This window comes from Somniosus microcephalus, chromosome 7 (genome assembly GCF_052327205.1).
Source record: "Somniosus microcephalus isolate GS21.2 chromosome 7, FLI_Smic_1.0, whole genome shotgun sequence".
Classification (NCBI taxonomy): Eukaryota; Metazoa; Chordata; class Chondrichthyes; order Squaliformes; family Somniosidae; genus Somniosus; species Somniosus microcephalus.
In genome coordinates, this window is record NC_140993.1 from 2407873 (window position 1) to 2427810 (window position 19938).

Genomic DNA, 19938 nt, shown 5'->3' on the forward strand with positions numbered 1-19938 from the left:
ATATAAACCGTGCTGTACCTGCCCTGGGAGTGTTAGATACATAGAAGATAGGAGCAGGAGTAGGCCATTCGGCCCTTCGTGCCTGCTCCGCCATTCGATGAGATCATGGCTGATCCTTTAATTCAGTATCCCGTCCCCGCCTTCTCTCCGTAACCCTTAACCCCTTTTGCCCGTAGAAATATATCTAATTCCCTCTTAAATATATTTAATGAGCTGGCGTACACTGCCCTCTGTGGCAATGAGTTCCACAGGTTCACCACTCTCTGAGTGAAGAAATTCCCCCTCATCTCTGTCCTAAATGGTTTAGCCCTTATCCTTAAATTATGTCCTCTAGTTCTGTTCTCACCCGCCAAGGGAAACATTCCTTCTGCATCCAGTCTGTCTAGACCTGTCAGAATTTTATACACTTCTATGAGGTCCCCTCTCAATCTTCTAAACTCCAGTGTGTACATCCCTAAACTACATAGTCTCTCCTCATAGGTCATTCCCGCCATTCCTGGTATCAGCCTGGTGAATCGCCGCTGCACCCCCTCCATGGCAAGAACATCCTTCCTCAGATGAGGCGACCAAAACTGTACACAGTACTCGAGGTGTGGTCTCACCAGTGCCCTGTACAGCTGCAGCAAGGTATCCCTGTTCCTGTATTCTAACCCTTTTGCTATGAAGGCCAGCATACCGTTTGCCTTCTTGACCGCCTGTTGCACCTGCATGCTCGCCTTCAGTGACTGGTGTACAAGAACACCCAGGTCTCTCTGTACTTCCCCCTCTCCCAATCTATTGCCATTTAAATAATAATTTGCCCTCCCGTTCCTGCACCCAAGGTGGATAACTTCGCACTTGTCCACATTATAGTGCATCTGCCATTTATCCGCCCAATCGCCCAGTCTGTCCAAATCGCTCTGGAGCTTCCTGGTCTCTTCCTCTGAGCCCACCCCCCCTCCTAGTTTAGTGTCGTCTGCAAATTTGGAAATGCTGCATCCGACTCCCTGATCCAGGTCATTAATGTAAATTGTGAACAGCTGGGGGCCCAGGACAGATCCCTGTGGTACCCCACTTGTTACTGCCTGCCATTCAGAAAATGAGCCGTTTATTCCAACTCTCTGTTTTCTATCTGACAGCCAGTTCCCTATCCACGCCAAAACTTTCCCCTTTATCCCATGAGCCTCAATTTTCCATGCTAATCTTTTATGTGGGACCTTATCGAAGGCCTTTTGGAAGTCCAGGTACACCACATCTACTGGCTCTCCCCCATCTATTCTACCAGTTACTCCCTCAAAAAATTCCAATAATTAGTCAAGCACGATTTACCCTTTGTAAATCCATGTTGACTCTGTCCTATCCTGTCCCCATTTGCTAAGTGCTCCGCTATTTCATCCTTAATGATGGACTCCAGCATTTTGCCCACAACTGATGTAAGGCTTACAGGTCTGTAATTACCTGCTTTTTCCCTACCCCCCTTTTTGAATAGTGGGGTAACGTTAGCTACCCTCCAATCCATCGGCACTGTTCCCGAGTCTAATGAATTCTGAAAAATCATCCTTAGTGCATCCGCTATCTCTAGGGCCACCTCCTTCAGTACCCTAGGATGCATGTTATCAGGCCCTGGGGATTTGTCCACCTTCAATCCCTTTAGCTTCCTTAACACCATATCCTTAGAGATATTGATTTGCGTCAGTTCCTCCTTTGCCAATGTCCCTATTTTTCCCGATATCCCAGGGAGGTTTTTTGTGTCAGTGTAGAGGGAGTTTTACTTTGTATCTAACCCGTGCTGTACCTGCCCTGGGAATGTTTGATGGGACAGTGTAGAGGGAGTTTTACTTTGTATCTAACCCGTGCTGTACCTGCCCTGGGAATGTTTGATGGGACAGTGTAGAGGGAGTTTTACTTTGTATCTAACCTGTGCTGTACCTGCCCTGGTAGAATCACATGAGACTCTAGAATTGTTATAAATATTTGATATTTAGACATGACATAACAAAGTCAAACAACCTTGTTCCGGGGTGCACCACTCAGAACCGAGGGTGATCAGGACCCTGTTCTGGGCGAGTTGACGATGTTCTTGTTGTTCTTGCTCGAATGTCGCTCATGGTTGGCACTAAGTCTGGATGTTTTCTACCCTTAGCTTCCTGAGTCTGTTGCTGGGCAGAATACAATAGGTAGCCTTGTTTTTCCAATAGTTCAACAGCTGCCTTTGTTACATCTCACCTTTCACAACTGTCACCAGATTGTGTAAGCTTTGACCTTGAACAGTCGAGCAGGCCGCAGTCAGTCTGCCCTCCTGTTCCGTTCTGGGCACCGCCCCTCAGGAAGGATATACTGGCCTTGGAGGATCGCAGCACAGATTCACCAGAATGATACCGGAGCTAAAAGGGTTAAGTTATGAGGACAGGTTGCACAGACAAGGCTGGTATTCCCCCGAGTATAGGAGATTAAGGGGTGATCTAATTGTGGTGTTTAAGATGACTAAAGGATTTGATAGGGTCGAGAGAGAAACTATTTCCTCTGGTGGGGGTGGTGGGCGATTCTAGAACAAGGAGGCATAACCTTAAAATTAGAGCTCGACCATTCAGGGGTGATGTCAAGAAGCACTTCTTCACACACAGGGTAGTGGAAATCTGGATCACACTCCCACAAGAAGCTGTTGAGGCTAGGGGTCAACTGAAAATATCAAAATGGAGATTGATAGAATTTGTTGGTTATGGGTATTAAAGCTTACGGAACCAAGGCGGGTAGATGGAGTGAGATACGGATTAGCCGTGATCTGATTGAATGGCGGAATAGGTTCGAGGGGCTGAATGGCCTCGTCCTGTTCCTAGGTTCCTTCCCCACCCTGTGCAGATTGTGAATCTCCATCACCTGTTGTAGAGGTGAGTAAAGGGGATTTAGTCCATCTGTGACCAGACCATAACCACAAGCCCGTCTGGGTATCACACCTATATGGTCCGTGAGGTTATTATTAGATTCACACCCAGACGTTGTGCCTTTACTTGTCGACCTATTCTATGTGATAACATGAACAGTCCACCGGCGCGCTCGAGGTCTTCCATGACCGGTGGGTACCGGAGGGACTGGCGTGCATCATCACCACCGAAAATAGAATTTTAATTTAATTTGTTAAATTCCCTTTAAACTTTTTTTTGTTATGTTACAGGTTTTATTGGTTGTGCCCCTTTAAAAAGGGGGCACATGGTTGACTTTTAATAGGCAATTGCCTCTGATAAGGGAAAAAAATAACATGAACAGTCAAATCAAGGGAATCATCAGCACAACAGATTGAAAGATTAAACAATAGTACAGGAATTTATAAAACATTCATCCATTCCACGTTCATGTCACCCCGGCTGTCTACAGGGCCCTGCGCTATAGAACAGTGTGAACTCGCTGGTGTCTCAGCAGGTGATTGGAGTATTTAAAGCTCTTCCCACAGTCAGAACATGTAAAGGGTCTTTCATCAGTGTGAACAAGCTGGTGTTGCTTCAGTTCCCCAGAGCTTTTAAAGCTCTTCCCACAGTCAGAACATTTAAAGGGTCTCTCATCAGTGTGAACTCGCTGGTGTCTCAGCAGTTTATTGGAGTATTTAAAGCTCTTCCCACAGTCAGAACATGTAAATGCTCTCTCATCGGTGTGAACAAGCTGGTGTTGCTTCAGGTTCCCAGTGCATTTAAAGCACTTCTGACAGACAGAACATTTAAAGGCTCTCTCATCAGTGTGAACAAGCTGATGTTGCTTCAGGTCCCCGGTGCATATAGAGCTCTTCTGACAGACAGAACACTTAAAGTGTCTCTCATCAGTGTGAACAAGCTGGTGTCGCAGCAGGGTAGATGAATCAGTGAATCCCTTTCCACACACGGAGCAGGTGAACGGACTCTCCCCAGTGTGAACTCGCTGGTGTCTGGTCAGAACCCCGGAGCTTTTAAAGCTCTTCCCACAGTCAGAACATTTAAAGGGTCGCTCATCGGTGTGAACTCGCTGGTGTCTCAGCAGGTCTTTGGAGCTTTTAAAGCTCTTCCCACAGTCGGAACATGTAAACGGTCTCTCATCAGTGTGAACAAGCTGGTGTTCCTTCAGATCCCCGGAGCTTTTAAAGCTCTTCCCACAGTCGGAACATGTAAACGGTCTCTCAACAGTGTGAACAAGCTGGTGTTGCTTCAGATCCCTGGAGAATTTGAAGCTCTTCCCACAGTCAGAACATGTAAACGGTCTCTCATCAGTGTGAACAAGCTGGTGTTCCTTCAGATCCTCGGAGCTTTAAAAGCTCTTCCCACAGTTGAAACATTGAAATGGCCTCTCATCAGTGTGGACAAGCTGGTGTCTCAGCAGGTTATTGGAGTTTTTAAAGCTCTTCCCACAGTCAGAACATGTAAACGCTCTCTCATCAGTGTGAACAAGCTGGTGTTGCTTTAGGTCCCTGGAGCATTTAAAGCTCTTCTGACAGACAGAACATTTAAATGCTCTCTCATCAGTGTGAGCAAGCTGGTGTGTCAGCAGGGTAGATGAATCAGTGAATCCCTTTCCACACACGGAGCAGGGAAATGGCCTCTCCCCAGTGTGAACTTGCTGGTGTGTCTGCAGTTTGGATGACACAGTGAAACCCTTCCCACACACAGAGCAGATGTACGGTCTCTCTCCATTGTGAGAACGCTGGTGTGTTGTCAGATTCATGGAACTTTTAAACCTCTTCCCACAGTCGGAACATTGAAACGGCCTCTCATCAGTGTGGACAAGCTGGTGTCTCAGCAGGTGGGATGTGCAAGTGAATCCCTTCCCACACACAGAGCAGGTGAACGGACTGTCCCCAGGGTGACTGTGCGGATGAACTTCTGATGTGGATGGGGAACTGAATCCATTCCCACCATCCCCACCTTTACCCGGTTTCTCCCCGGTGTGACGGTGCACGTGTCTCACCAGGTCAGGCGATCGGCTGAATCCGAGTCCACACACGTAACACGTGTGCGGTTTGTCTGCGCTGCGATCGCTGCTCTCTCCTTCCATGTGCAAAGACCGATGATATTCAGGTCCTGATGATTCGAGCGACTCTGTCAGATCTTGACGTGATGTTTCTTCTGAGCTTCCTGTGTGTAAATGCTCCACTTCTAAAACCCTGTAAAAGGAGTGTAGAAAGGGGTAAGAGGGAGAATGTTGCCTCATGTCCCCCTTTCCCAGCCCAGGGGCAGTGAAGCTGATTTTCAGGCTCCAGCTGCTGCACAGGTTGGTTGAAAGGATCAACAGCAATGGCGGCTGCAATCCCCACAAGCCCCCACGCTCCAGAAAGCACTCCAGCCGCCGCGCTGAATTGTGGCCGACCCCGCGCATGCGCCCCATGGCCCCGCCCTCTCCTGCTCCACAAGCGCCCGGCCCGCTCCGCGCATGCTCAGCACACACCCTGGACCCCTGTCAATCATCCTTCCCCGCGCCTGCGCGCTGGGCCCCTGAGCTCCAGACTGCCACACGGGGCTTTCTTTGTAAAGTTGGTGTTGGTGAAGAGCCGCAATCAGTGAGAGAAAGTGAGTTTCCCCCCAGATCCGATTGAGATCAGAGGAAGGGAGAGAATAAAGGGGAATCCAAACCTGAGAGTCCGTGGATCCGGGCCCCGAGCAGAGCTTCTTCAGTTTGGCGGAGCGCGCTCCAGGGACACGTGACCCAGGCCCAGGGCCTGATTGACGGGAGCTTCCGACCAATAGGGAGCGAGCAGGGCGGGGCTGGACGAGCGAGCTGGCGGCGGGTCCTCCAACCAATCGGCAAGCCTGAGGGGCGGGGCTTGCATCGGCTGATTGGCACAGAGGCTGATGGGAGATTTAATTTAAATTAATTTAATTTCCCGCCTCCTCCAACCGCCCACTCTGCAACGTCACGACGTCGCCAGCATGCACTGACTGACACTGAGCTATCCACCAATGAGCGAGGGGAGGCTGAGCCTGGAGGACCGACCGAGGGGCTTTGGTCCTCCAACCAATCGCGGCGAAGGAGGAGGCGGGACCTGGAACCGGCTCATTGGACGGATCGGCCCACCGCCATTTTGTAAAGGGGCCTGCTCAGGATCTGTGAGCCTGGGAAAGTTTATTTTTAATCTTCCTTTCACATTTTACAGCTCAGACTTAAGTTTGTTTTGCAGAAGGTATTTGTTTTTAAAAAAGCAGTTCGTTTTCAAATTGATGAAACAGAAACAAGAAACAGTCTGGAGAAAATACTTGAGTAAAAATATTTCTTCTCACTGAATTAATTTTCTTAATATAATTTTCAGCATTTTTAATTGTTAATTTTAAGCACTTTAAGAGAATATGGGAGTGGTGGATGTTTCTCTTAAAGGGACAGGCACTCTCTTTTTCTGTGTGATTTTCATTAAAGGGACCGCGTCCCCGTGGATGACTGATTTTAAAGGGACAGCGTCTCCCTTTTTATAATGTATATGTAAGAGACTGACATTTAAAGTAGGGCTAATCCCCTGCTCCCCTGAGTGTTTGGTGAGAAATCAGGTGCTGTTTGCTCTCGCCCCCTCCCAATTTCCTGCCAAGGGACAGAAAGCAGAGAGTAGTGGTGAACGGTTTCTTTTCAGACTGGAGGGAGGTAAACAGTGATGTTTCCCCAGGGGTCGGTATTAGGACCAGTGCTCCCTCTAATTTTATTTGAGGTTCGCGGCCCCTTTAACGGGCTGCACGGCCATTCAAATTTCCGCGCATGAGAGTTTATTCCATTTATAGAGCGGTGAGTCGGCTGCGCGGGACCTCCAGACCGCTGCGTGGCCGCGCAACTTAACGTGAACATTGATTCAGACCACTGCTTTTTTGATATATATTACTGACCTGGACTTGGGGATCCAGGGCATAATTTCAAAATTTACAGAGGACACGAAAATGTAGCAAACAATGAGGATAGTAACAGGCTTCAGGAGGACGTAGCCAGACTGGTGAAATGGGCAGAAACGTGGCAGATTAAATTTAATGTAGAGAAGTGTGAAGTGATTCACTTTGGCAGGAAGAATGAGGAGAGGCAATATAAACTAAATGGTCCAGTTTTAAAGAGGGTGCAGGAACAGAGAGGCCTCGGGGGGTATGTACACAAATCTTAGAAGGTGGCAGGACAAGTTGAGAAGGCTGTTAAAAAAGCAAACAGGATCCTTGACTTTATTAATAGAGGAATAGAGTACAAAAGCAAGCAAGTTATGCTAAGCCTTTATAAAACACTGGCTAGGCTTCCGCTGGGCACCACACTTTAGGAAGGATGTCAAGGCCTTCGAGAGGGTGCAGAAGAAATTTACGAGAATGGGACCAGGGATGAGGGACTTTAGTTATGTGGAGAGACGGGAGAAGCTGGGGTTGTTCTCCTTAAGCAGAGAAGATTAAGAGGAGATTTGATAGCGTTGTTCAAAATCAGGATGGATTTTGAGAGAGTAAATAAGGAGAAACCGTTTCCAATGGCTGAAGGGACAGAAACCAGATTTAAGGCGATTGGCAAAAGAACCAGAGGTGACAAGAGGAAACCGATTTTTACACCAAGTTGTTGTGATCTGGATTGCGCTGCCTGAAAGGGCGGTGGAAGCAGATTCAATATTATAATTCAAAAGAGATTGAGGTAAATACTTGAAGGGGTAACATTTACAGGGCTATGGGGATAGAGCAGGGGGAGTGGGATTAATTGGATCGCTCTTTCAAAGAGCCGGCACAGGCACGATGGGCCGAATGGCCTCCTTCTGTACTGTATCATTCTATGATGCTATTCTACACAGACACACACACACATACAGTAAGACAGACACAGATACTCACTAAAATACAGACAGGCACACACATTTTTTCTGCATGAACTTCTTTATTATTAATTTCAAAGACTTTAAGAAAAAGGTGGGAGTGGTGGGCAGAGGGCTCTTAAAGGGACAGGGACTCTCCTTTTCAGTGTGATTTTCATTAAAGGGACCGGGACCCTCTTTGCCTGTGGAGGACTGATTTTAAAAGGACAGCGTCTCGAAATCAGGTGCTGTCTGCGTGTGAACCACCGCCTCCCAATTTCCTGCCAAGCGATCCCTGCAGGCACCACTCCGCTCCAGGAGTGGCTCCTAGAATCATACAGCACAGAAGGAGGCCATTCAGCCCATCGTGCCTGTGCCGGCTCTTTCAACGAGCTCTCCATTTAGTCCCACTCCCCTGCTCTTTCCCCACAGCCCTGCAAATTTTTCCCCTTCAAGTATTTATCCAATTCCCCATTGAACGTTATTATTGACTCTGCTTCCACTGCCCTTTCAGGCAGCGCATTCCAGATCACAACAACTCGCTGCGTAAATAAAATTCTCCTCACCTCGCCTCTGGTTCTTTTGTCAATGACCTTATATCTGTGTCCTCTGGTTACCGACCCTCCTGCCACTGGAAACAGTTTCTCCTTATAAGCTACAGCTATACAAAGCCCTGGTTAGACCCCAGGGAGTGATAGAGTCATGATGGCACAGATGGAGGCCAGTCAGCCCATCGAGTCCGTGCCAGCTCTCTGCAGAGCAATCCAGTCAGTCCCATTCCCCCGCTCTCTCCCCGTAGCCCTGCAAGTTTATTTCCCTCAAGTGTCTATCCAGTCTCCCCTTGAAAACATTGTGTGTGTCTCCGCTTCCACCACTTCCGTCGGCAGCGAGTTCCAGGTCCTCACCACTCGCTGCATAAAAAAGTTTTTCCTCACATCCCCCCTGTATCTCTTGCCCAAAACCTTAAATCTGTGTCTCCTAGTCCTTGTACCATCAACTAGTGGGAACAGCCTTTCCCCGTCTAGCCTATCCAAACCCGTCATAATCTTGTACACCTCTATCAAATCACCCCTCAACCTCCTTTGCTCTAATGAAAACAAATCCAGCTTCTCCAACCTGTCCTTGTAGCTAAGATCCCCCATCCCTGGAACCATTCTGGTAAATCTCCTCTGCACCCTCTCAAGGGCCTTCACATCCTTCCTAAAGTGTGGTGACCAGAACTGGACGCAAGACTCCAGTTGTGGCCTAACCAGCGCTTTATAAAGGTTCAGCATAACTTCTCTACTTTTGTACTCAATACCTCTATTTATGAAGCCCAATATCCCATATGCTTTGTTAACCACTCTCTCAATATGTCCCGCCACGTTCAGGGACCTACGCACATTAACTCCCAGGAACTCCCTGGAGCACTGTGTACAGTTCTGGGCACCGCACCTCAGAAAGGATATGCTGGCCTTGGAAGGAGTGCAGCACAGATTCACCAGAATGTTACCCGGGCTCCAAGGGTTAGATTATGAGGGAGAGATTACATAAACTAGGCTTGTGTTCCCTGGAATCTAGAAGGTTAAGGAGTGATTGAGGATTTTAGGATTTTGAAAGGAATTGGTCGAGTAGATAGAGAGAAACTTTTTCTGCCGGTGGGGGAGTCGAGGACAAGGGGACATCACCTTAAAATCAGAGCCAGGCTATTCAGGAGAGAAGTTGGGAAACACTTCTTCACACAAAGGGTGGTAGAAGTGTGGAACCCTCTCCCACAGAAAGCAGTCGATGCCAGCTCAATTAATTATTTTAAATCCGAGAGCGATAGATTTTTGCTAGACAAGGGAGCAAAGGGATATGGAGCCAAGGCAGGTGGGTGGAGTTAAGACACAGATCGGCGATGATCTCATTGCGTGGTGGAATAGGCTGGAGGGGCTGAATGGCCTCCTCCTGTTCCCATGCTCCTATTTACTCTATCAAAACCCTTCATGTTTTGAACACCTCTATTAAATCTCTGCTGCACCTTCTCTGCTCCAAGGAGAACAATCCCAGCTTCTCCAGTCTCTCCACATAACTGAAATCCTCTGTGTATTTGTCATGGTGCAGCAGGCTATAGCAAACAGCTTTCTTAAGAACATAAGAAATAGGAGGAGTCGGCCATTCGGCCCTTCGAGCCTGCTCCGCCATTCAATAAGATCATGGCTGATCTTCTACCTCATCCCCACCTTCCCGCCCGATCCCCATATCCCTTGATTCCCCATGAGTCCAAAAATCTATCGATCTCAGCCTTGATTATACTCGATGACTGAGCCTCCACAGCCCTCTGGGGCAGAGAATTCCACAGGTTCACCACCCTCTGAGTGAAGAAATTTCTCCCCATCTCAGTCCTAAATGGCCGACCCCTTATTCTGAGACTGTGACCCCTGGTTCTAGACTCCCCAGCCAGGGGAAACAGTCTCCCAGCATCTACCCTGTCAAGCCCTGTAAGAATTGTAGATGTTTCAATGACATCACCTCTCATTCTTCAAAATTCATGGGAATATCGGCCTAGTCTCCTCAATCTCTCCTCATAGGACAATCCCCCCATCCCAGGAACCAGTCTGGTGAACCTTTGTTGCACTCCCTCTATGGCAAGTATATCCTTCCTGAGGTAAGGAGACCAAAGCTGTACACAATACTCCAGGTGTGGTCTCACCAAGGCACATGGGATTGGGGGCAAGGTATTGACTTGGATAGAGAACTGGTTGGCGGACAGAAAGCAAAGAGTTGGAATAAACGAGTCATTTTCCGAGTGGCAGGCAGTGACTAGTGGGGTACCGCAAGGATCGGTCCTGGGCCCCAGCTGTTCACAATATATATTAATGATCTGGACGAGGGAATTGGATGTGATATCTCCAAATTTGCAGACGACACAAAGCTGGGTGGGAGGGTATGCTGTGAGGAGGATGTCGTGAAACTCCAGTCCGATTTGGACAGGTTGGGTGATTGGGCTGAAACATGGCAAATGCACTATAATGTGGATAAATGTGAGGTTATCCACTTTGGTGGCAAAAATAGGAAGGCAGATTATTATTTGAATGGCAATAGATTGGGAGAAGGGGAAGTGCAAAGAGACCTGGGTGTTCTTGTGCACCAGTCGCTGAAGGTAAGCATGCAGGTGCAGCAGGCGGTTAAGAAGGCAAATGGTATGTTGGCCTTCGTAGCAAGAGGGTTCGAGTACAGGAACAAGGATGTCTTGCTACAGTTGTACGGGGCCTTGGTGAGACCGCACCTTGAGTATTGTGTGCAGTTTTGGTCGCCTTACCTGAGGAAGGACGTTCTTGCCATGGAAGGAGTGCAGCGAAGATTCACCAGACTGATACCTGGGATGGCAGGAATGACGTATGAGGAGAGATTGTGTCGATTGGGCTTATACTCACTGGAGTTTAGAAGATTGAGAGGGGATCTCATCGAAACCTATAAAATTCTGTCAGGCCTGGACAGACTAGATGCAGGAAGGATGTTTCTGATGGCCGGGGAGTCCAGAACCAGGGGTCATAGTCTAACGATAAGGGGTAAGCCATTTAGGACTGAAATGAGGAGGAATTTCTTCACCCAGAGAGTGGTGAACCTGTGGAATTCTCTGCCACAGAGGGCGGTGGAGGCCAGTTCATTAAATATATTCAAGAAAGAGTTGGATATATTTCTTAAGGCTAAAGGGATCAAGGGATATGGGGAGAAGGCAGGGACCGGGTACTGAAAATGGATGATCAGCCATGATCTCATTGAATGGCGGAGCAGGCTCGAAGGGCCGAATGGCCTACTCCTGCTCCTATCTTCTATGTTTCTATGTTTCTATATAATAGTAGTAAGACTTCTTTACTCTTATACGCCAATCCTTTTGTAATAAAGACTAACATACCATTTGCTTTCCTAATTGCTTGCTGCACCTGCGTGGTAAGATGAGAAATGATAAAGGCAAGAAGTCACTTGTGGGAGTGGTGTACAGGCCCCCTCACAGTAACCACAGTAGGATGGAGTATAAAGGAAGAAATAATGTGAGCTTGTCAGAAAGGTATGGCAATAATCATGCGGGATTTTAATCTACATATAGACTGGAAAAATCAGATGGGCAAAGGAAGCCTAGATGAGGAGTTCATGGAATATTTTCGGGATAGTTTCTTAGAACAGCACGTTCTGGAGCCAACCAGAGAGCAGGCTATACTAGACCTGGTATTGTGCAACGAGATAGGATTAATTAATGACCTCATAGAGAAGGCACCTCTAGGTAGTAACGATCATAATATGATTGAATTTTACATTCAGTTTGAGGGAGAGAAGAGTGGGTCCAAGACTAGTATTTTAAACTTAAATAAGGGCAATTATGAGGGCATGATAGCAGAGCAAGCTAAAGTGAACTGGCAAATTAGGTTAAGGGATAGGTCAATAGAGTTGCAGTGGCAGACATTTAAGGGGATATTTCAAAATACACAGAATAGATACATTCCAACGAGAAAGAAAAATTCCAAGGGGAGGACCCACCATCCGTGGTTAACTAAAAAACTTAAAGATAGTATCAAACTTAAAGAAAAAGCATATAATTGTCCAAGGGTGGCAGGCAGGTCAGAAGAGTGGACAGAATGTGAAAAACAGCAAAGAATGACTAAAAGATTAATAAACATAGAAGATAGGAGCAGGAGTAGGCCATTCGGCCCTTCGAGCCTGCTCCGCCATTCAATGAGATCATGGCTGATCATCCAAATTCAGTACCCTGTCCCTGCCTTCTCCCCATATCCCTTGATCCCTTTAGCCTTAAGAAATATATCTAACTCCTTCTTGAATACATTTAATGAATTGGCCTCAACTGCCTTGTGTGGTAGAGAATTCCACAGGTTCACCACTCTCCGGGTGAAGAAATTCCTCCTCATCTCTGTCCTAAATGGCTTACCTTATCCTTAGACTTAGAGATGAAGAGGAATTTCTTCACCCAGAGAGTGGTGAACCTGTGGAATTCTCTACCATAGAAGGCAGTGGAGGCCAATTCAATAAATATGAAGGAGTTAGATATATTTCTTAAGGCTAAAGGGATCAAGGGATATGGGGAGACAGCAGGGACAGGGTACTGAGTTTGGATGATCAGCCATGATCTCATTGAATGGCGGAGCAGACTCGAGGGGCCGAAACCTATCTTCTATGTTTCTTCTTTGTTTAATCTGAAGAACACATGAGAGGGGGGGGAGGGAGTCCCTTTAAATGTGGAGGAGGTGGGTGTCCCTTTAAATGTGGAGGGGTGGGTGTCCCTTTAAATGTGGAGGGGGTGGGTGGCCCTTTAAATGTGGAGGGGGTGGGTGTCCCTTTAAATGTGGAAGGGTTGGGTGTCCCTTTAAATGTGGAGAGGGTGGGTGTCCCTTTAAATGTGGAGGGGGTGGGTGTCCCTTTAAATGTGGCGAGCCGGGGCTGCGCATGCTCATTCGGCCCCAGCACAAAACGAGGCTGCCCGTGCGCCTGCGCGGGGCCTCCGGGCAGCAGACGGAAGGCCGGATCCGAGGAAGAGGCGGAATCAGCGGCCGTGGTAAAGTAGTGTTGGGAATCGATTTAAATCGAGGTGAGGGGGGAGCGGAGAGCGAGATTATAAAGTAAAATACGAGAAAACCAAACCTGAGAGTCGGGCGCGCCCTCCGCGGACGCCGAACGGAGCGGATTGACCGCGCGGGGTGGCAGAGTGAGCTGGAGCAATGTGATTCTGACTGACGGGAGCTTTGACCAATAGGAAGAGGGCTGAGTTGGGAGGACTGAACTGGGCGGCCTGGTCCTCCAACTAATGGCGACGTGGCTAGGGGGCGGGAACTTCCCTCGCTGGGGACCGATTGTGACGTCATCAGAGGAAGCGGCCCAATCAGGTGGATGGAGGCCGGCCCGGCGTTTGACTGACGGGAGCTCTGACCAATAGGACGAGGGCTGAGGCGGGAGGACTGAACTGGGCGGCCTGGTCCTCCAATCAATGGCGGCGCGGCAAGGGGGCGGGGCTTCCTCCAGCTCAGGTGCGCTGGGGCCGATTGTGACGTGCTGTCCCCAGGTGAGAGCAGCTCAGGCAGCACAGAGCCGGGGCTGGAATCTGGGGGCCTGGCAAAGGGGCAGAAGCTTCACAATACAAGCTTCTTCCAAATGCACAATTGTTTCCTACAGACAGCCTTGGTCACTCTGCAAAAAAAAAACTGTTTAACAATTCATCATAACTCCCCTGCTTTAGGGGAGGCGGAGAGTGCAAAAGCAAGGAAGTTATGATGAAACTGTGTAAAAGACCCGAGTCAGCTGTGGCTCAGTGGATAGTAGAGTCAGAAGGTTGTGGGTTCAAATCCCGCTCCAGGGACTTGAGCATATAAAGCGAGGATGACACTCCAGTGTAGTGCTGAGGAAGCGCCGCACTGTCGGAGGGGCAGTACTGAGGGAGCGCCGCACTGTCGGGGGGGCAGTACTGAGGGAGCGCCGCACTGTCGGAGGAGCAGTACTGAGGGAGCGCCGCACTGTCGGGGGGGCAGTACTGAGGGAGCGCCGCACTGTCGGGGGGGCAGTACTGAGGGAGCACCGCACTGTTGGAGGGGCAGTACTGAGGGAGCACCGCACTGTCGGAGGGGCAGTACTGAGGGAGCGCCGCACTGTCGCGGCAGTACTGAGGGAGCGCTACACTGTCGGAGGGGCAGTACTGAGGGAGCGCCGCACCGTCGGAGGGGGAATACTGAGGGAGCGCCGCACCGTCGGAGGGGCAGTATTGAGGGAGCGCCGCACCATCGGAGGGTCAGTACTGAGGGAGCGTTGCATTGTCGGAGGGACAGTGCTCAGGGAGCGCCGCACTGTCAGAGGTGCTGTCCTACGGATGAGACGTTAAAGCGAGGCCCCCGTCTGCCCCCTCAGGTGGATGTAAAAGATCCCGTGGTGCTATTTCAAAGAAGTTATCCTCGGTGTTTTGAGCCCAATATTTATTCCTCAGTCAACATGACGAAAAAACAGATTATCTGGTCATTATTACATTGCTGTTTGTGGGAGCTTGCTGTGCGCAAATTGGCTGCTGCGTTTCCCACATTACAACAGTGACTACACTTCAAACGTACTTCATTGGCTGTAAAGCGCTTTGGGACGTCCGGTGGTCGTGAAAGGCGGTTAAGAAAGCAAATGGTATGCTGGCCTTCATTACAAGAGTATTTGAGTACAGGAGTAAAGAAGTCTTACTCCAATTATATCTGCTTCTTCTTAGGCAGTCCCTCGGAACCGAGGATGACTTGCTTCCACATTAAAAATGAGTTCTCAGGCGTAAGGGTAAACCAGGAGAGCTTCTTCTCCCCGAGACGGACCCTCTGATATAAAGGGTCTCCTGGATCCATGTTTATCTGTAATTTTAAACAGAGGCCTGGTCGTCTTCCGAGCTCTTTCCCCTAGAGGAGAGGGTAGAATGGGGGTCTTCAGTGTTAAATGGTTTCACCTGGGTCCATTGCTTCCATCGCATACCCATCGGTTCCTGTAGACAAACACATGTATCACTTGTCATTAATACAGTACATGGCCCCATCTAACGGGCCCCATTCCTTTTCTTCCGATAACTTGCGTCATTACTTGTTGACCTATTCTGGGCAACTCATCTGGTTTAAGTCCAGCATTCTGCCTTTCTAGATCTTTAATCTGTTGTTGGTTCCTCACTTCTTTATTTAGTGCTTGTAGCTCCTGATTTAGTTCCACTAAGTATCGCCTTAATCTATCTTGTACTGGTCCTGGTTCTCCCACCCCTCCAGCCAAATCCTCCGGTAGTCTCATAGCTCGTCCTGTCATTAATTCATAGGGGGGCAGTCTGGTCGTTCGTCCTGGGGTGGCTCGCAGCCTCATTAGTATGCTGGGTAATAATTCCGACCATCCCTTCCCTGTTTCTTGGATGACTTTTGTCAGCGCGTTTTTCAGTGTCCTATTCATTCTTTCTACCATCCCCGAGCTCTGGGGGTGATATGGTACGTGATATTTTTGTGTCACATGTAGCAGCTTACAGATTTCTTTCATTATTTTGCCGGTGAAATGAGTGCCGTTGTCTGAGTCAATTTGCAGAGGCACTCCCCAACAGGGTATAACCTCGGTAGCCAATATTAGTGCAACTGTTTTTGCAGAGCAGTCTCGGGTGGCAAAGGCTTCCACCCACCTGGTAAATTGGTCAATTATTACCAGGCAATATTTCTTCCCCCGGTCCTGCGCTAAGGGGCCGGTAAAGTCAATTTGTAAATGTTCCCAGGGTCCGTGGGGCCTGGGTTGGTTTGCTACTCTAACTCGACATCTCTGTCCTACATTATTCTTGTGCATATTATACAGCGGTGGCAATATTTCACTACTTCCCGACCTATCTTTGGCCACCACCAGTACTGTGTCAGTAGGTGCAACATGTTACTTCTGCCAGTATGTGTTACACCATGGTATAGCGCCATCAGTTGTCTACAACATTCCGGTGCCACCACCTGGTTACGGGGGCCCCATTTCCAAATTCCCTCTTGTAATTGCGCGTCAGCTTGTCTCCATTTCTCCTTTTTCTCTTTACTAGTATTTTCTTGTATCTCCATTATATTCACTTCCTGTACCCCACTGACTATCCTGACCATACTTATTTCATTTTTGAACGCGTCCTCTGGTTGCATTTCTTCCGCAGCTAGTTTTGCGGCTAGATCTGCATACCTATTCCCCGTAGGGGCCTGGTCCTGGGGTTCATAGAAACATAGAAGATAGGAGCAGGAGTAGGCCATTCGGCCCCTCGAGCCTGCTCCGCCATTCAATGAGATCATGGCTGATCATCCAATTTCAGTACCCTGTTCCTGCCTTCTCCCCATATCCCTTGATCCCTTTAGCCTTAAGAAATATATCCAACTCCTTCTTGAATATATTTAATGAATTTGCCTCTACTGCCTTCTGTGGTAGAGAATTCCACAGGTTCACCACTCTCTGGGTGAAGAAATTCCTCCTCATCTCTGTCCTAAATGGCTTACCCCTTATCCTTAGACTGTGACCCCTGGTTCTGGACTCCCCGGCCATCGGGAACATCCTTCCTGCATCTAGTCTGTCTAGTCCTGTTAGAATTTTCTAAGTTTTAATGAGATCCCCTCTCATTTTTCTAAACTCCAGCGAGTATAAGCCCAATCGACCCAATCTCTCCTCATACGTCGTTCCTGCCATCCCAGATATCAGTCTGGTGAATATTCGCTGCACTCCCTCCATGGCAAGAACATCCTTCCTCAGATAAGGCGACCAGAACTGCACACAATACTCAAGGTGTGGTCTCACCAAGGCCCTGTACAACTGCAGCAAGGCATCCTTGTTCTTGTACTCGAACCTTCTCGCTATGAAGGCCAACATATCATTTGCCTTCTTAACAGCCTGCTGGACCTGCATGCTTACCTTCAGCGACAGGACGCCCAGGTCTCGTTGCACTTCCCCTTCTCCCAATCTATTGCCATTCAGATAATCTGCCTTCCTGTTTTTGCCACCAAAGTGGATAACCTCACATTTATCCACGTTATATTGCATCTGCCATGCTTCTGCCCAATCACCCAACCTGTCCAAATCATACTGGAGTTTCTCGACATCCTCCTCACAGCACACACACCCACCCAGCTTTGTGTCGTCTGCAAACTTGGCGATCTTACATCTAGTTCCCTCGTCTAGATCATTTATACATATTGTGAATAGCTGGGGTCCTAGGACTGATCCCTGTGGTACCCCACTTGTCACTGCCTGCCACTCGGAAAAAGAGCCGTTTATTCCAACTCTTTGCTTCCTGTCTGCCAACCAGTTCTCTATCCAAGTCAGTACCTTACCCCCAATCCCATGTGCTTTAACTTTACACGTTAATCTCTTATGCGGGACCTTATCGAAAGCCTTCTGAAAGTCCAAATACACCACATCCACTGGTTCTCCCTTATCTATTCTACCAGTTACATCCTCAAAAAATTCCACTGGATTAGAGAAGGACGATTTACCTTTTGTAAATCCATGCTGACTTTGTCTGATCCTGTCACTGTTTTCTAAGTGCTCTGCGATTACATCTTTTACTAGCTGGAGTGCCCAGCAGTGCCGAGGGTTTTTTGAGGGCATGTTGTTGTGGGAAGAGAGAGAGAGAGAGACGGCGGGAGGGGAGAGAGAAAGAGAGACTGGGGGGGGGGAAGAGAGAGAGAGAGAGAGAGACTTGGGGGGGGGGAGAGAGGGGGGGAGGAGGGAGGAGAGAGAGAGAGAGGGGGAGGAGAGAGAGAGAGAGAGAGGGGGGAGGAGAGAGAGAGAGAGAGGGGGGAGGAGAGAGAGAGAGAGAGGGGGGAGGAGAGAGAGAGAGGGGGGGAGGAGAGAGAGAGAGAGGCGGGGAGGAGAGAGAGAGAGAGAGGGGGAGGAGAGAGAGAGAGAGAGGGGGGAGGAGAGAGAGAGAGGGGGAGGAGAGAGAGAGAGAGAGAGAGAGGGGGGAGGAGAGAGAGAGAGAGAGAGGGGGGAGGAGAGAGAGAGAGAGAGGGGGAGGAGAGAGAGAGAGAGGGGGAGGAGAGAGAGAGAGAGAGAGAGGGGGAGGAGAGAGAGAGAGAGAGAGAGGGGGGGAGGAGAGAGAGAGAGAGAGGGGGGAGGAGAGAGAGAGAGAGAGGGGGGAGGAGAGAGAGAGAGAGAGAGGGGGGAGGAGAGAGAGAGAGAGAGGGGGGAGGAGAGAGAGAGAGAGAGAGGGGGGAGGAGAGAGAGAGAGAGAGAGAGGGGGGAGGAGAGAGAGAGAGAGGGGGGAGGAGAGAGAGAGAGAGAGAGGGGGGAGGAGAGAGAGAGAGAGAGAGAGGGGGAGGAGAGAGAGAGAGGGGGGAGGAGAGAGAGAGAGAGGGGGGAGGAGAGAGAGAGACTCTTTAATATTTACATAAATGGATTGGCAAAACTACTTGAACAATCTACAGCACCCGGCCTCACCCTATATGAATCCAAGGTTAAATTCCTCCTCTATGCAGATGACCTGGTTCTGCTGTCACCTACTAAAGAGGGGCTACAGCAAAACCTGGACCTGCTGGAGTCGTACTGCCAGACTTGGGCCCTGACAATAAATCCCCAAAAAACCAAAGTCCTTTTGTTCCAGCAAAGATCCAAACATCAGGGACCCAAAATAAATTTCACAGTAGGAACAACCAAAATTGAACAAACCACTAACTACACATACTTGGGCTTAAAAATCAGTTCTACGGGAAACTTCAAACTGGCTGTGAATGAACTGAAAGAGAAAGCAAGAAGGGCTTTCTATGCCATCAAAAAATCAATCCAAATAGAAATCCCAATTAGCATTTGGCTCAAAATTTTCAAATCAGTAATTGAACCAATTGCACTCTATGGCAGTGAGGTATGGGGACCGCTAACTCAACAAGAATTTGCAAAATGGGACAAACACCCAATTGAGATCCTACATGCAGAATTCTGTAAAAGTATCCTCCGGACTCAAAGGAAAACAGTAAACAATGCATGCAGGGCGGAACTAGGCCAATATCCATTAATAATCACTATCCAAAAAAGAGCCACCAAATTTTGGAATCACCTACAAATGAGCAATCCCCAATGCTATCACTACGACGCCCTGAAATGCCAAGAGCTGACCATAAAGAAGAATACCCTCAGTCAACTAGTCCTGGGACTCAGTGAAGTAACTACTAACAATACCAACAATAACCAGCCCCAGACAGTGACAGGGTAACACAAAGAATTCGACCCAACACAATCGTCGCTAAGCAAAAGGAAAAATATCTGACCTATTGGGCAGAAACAACAAAAACCCAAAGCAAACTCAATTGCTACTTGGCCCTAAACAGACAATACAACATAGCTGATTACCTGACCATGGTAAAGGATAACAAACTGAGAAGAACCTTGACAAGGTACAGACTTAGCGAACATAGCCTAGCGATCGAAAAAGGCAGACACAGGCAGACCAGGCCTGCCAAGAGAGGACAGGATATGCTCTCACTGCAGTCAGGGAGTGGTGGAGACAGAGATGCACTTCCTCACAGCTTGTGGAAAATATCAGGGCATCAGGGAGAATTTCTACCAAAAATTCTCACAAATATGCCCTGATTTCAGAAATCTGAATGACAACCAAAAACTCCCATTCCTACTGGGAGAGGAGAGAAGCTGTGTAACACTGGCGGCACACTATGTTACAGCTTGCCATGAACAGAGGGACAACCAGTAAACTAAGAAAAGAATATATATAAACAATGCGAATGTATATTTATACA

General features: G+C 48.5%; 1 protein-coding gene and 1 pseudogene across 2 annotated transcripts in view; one reads left to right on the plus strand and one right to left on the minus strand.

The window, feature by feature from the left end:
* The window catches only part of LOC147114457 (uncharacterized), a 296186-nt gene that overhangs the window by 192093 nt on the left and 84155 nt on the right, over positions 1-19938 (plus strand). The gene's annotated exons all lie outside the window — the stretch shown is intronic.
* On the minus strand, positions 1947-13621 carry LOC147114460 (uncharacterized; annotated as a pseudogene). The gene is made up of 2 exons (XR_015078942.1): positions 13340-13621; positions 1947-5101 (listed from the first exon to the last, which is right to left on the minus strand). The product of XR_015078942.1 is annotated as an uncharacterized LOC147114460 (transcript).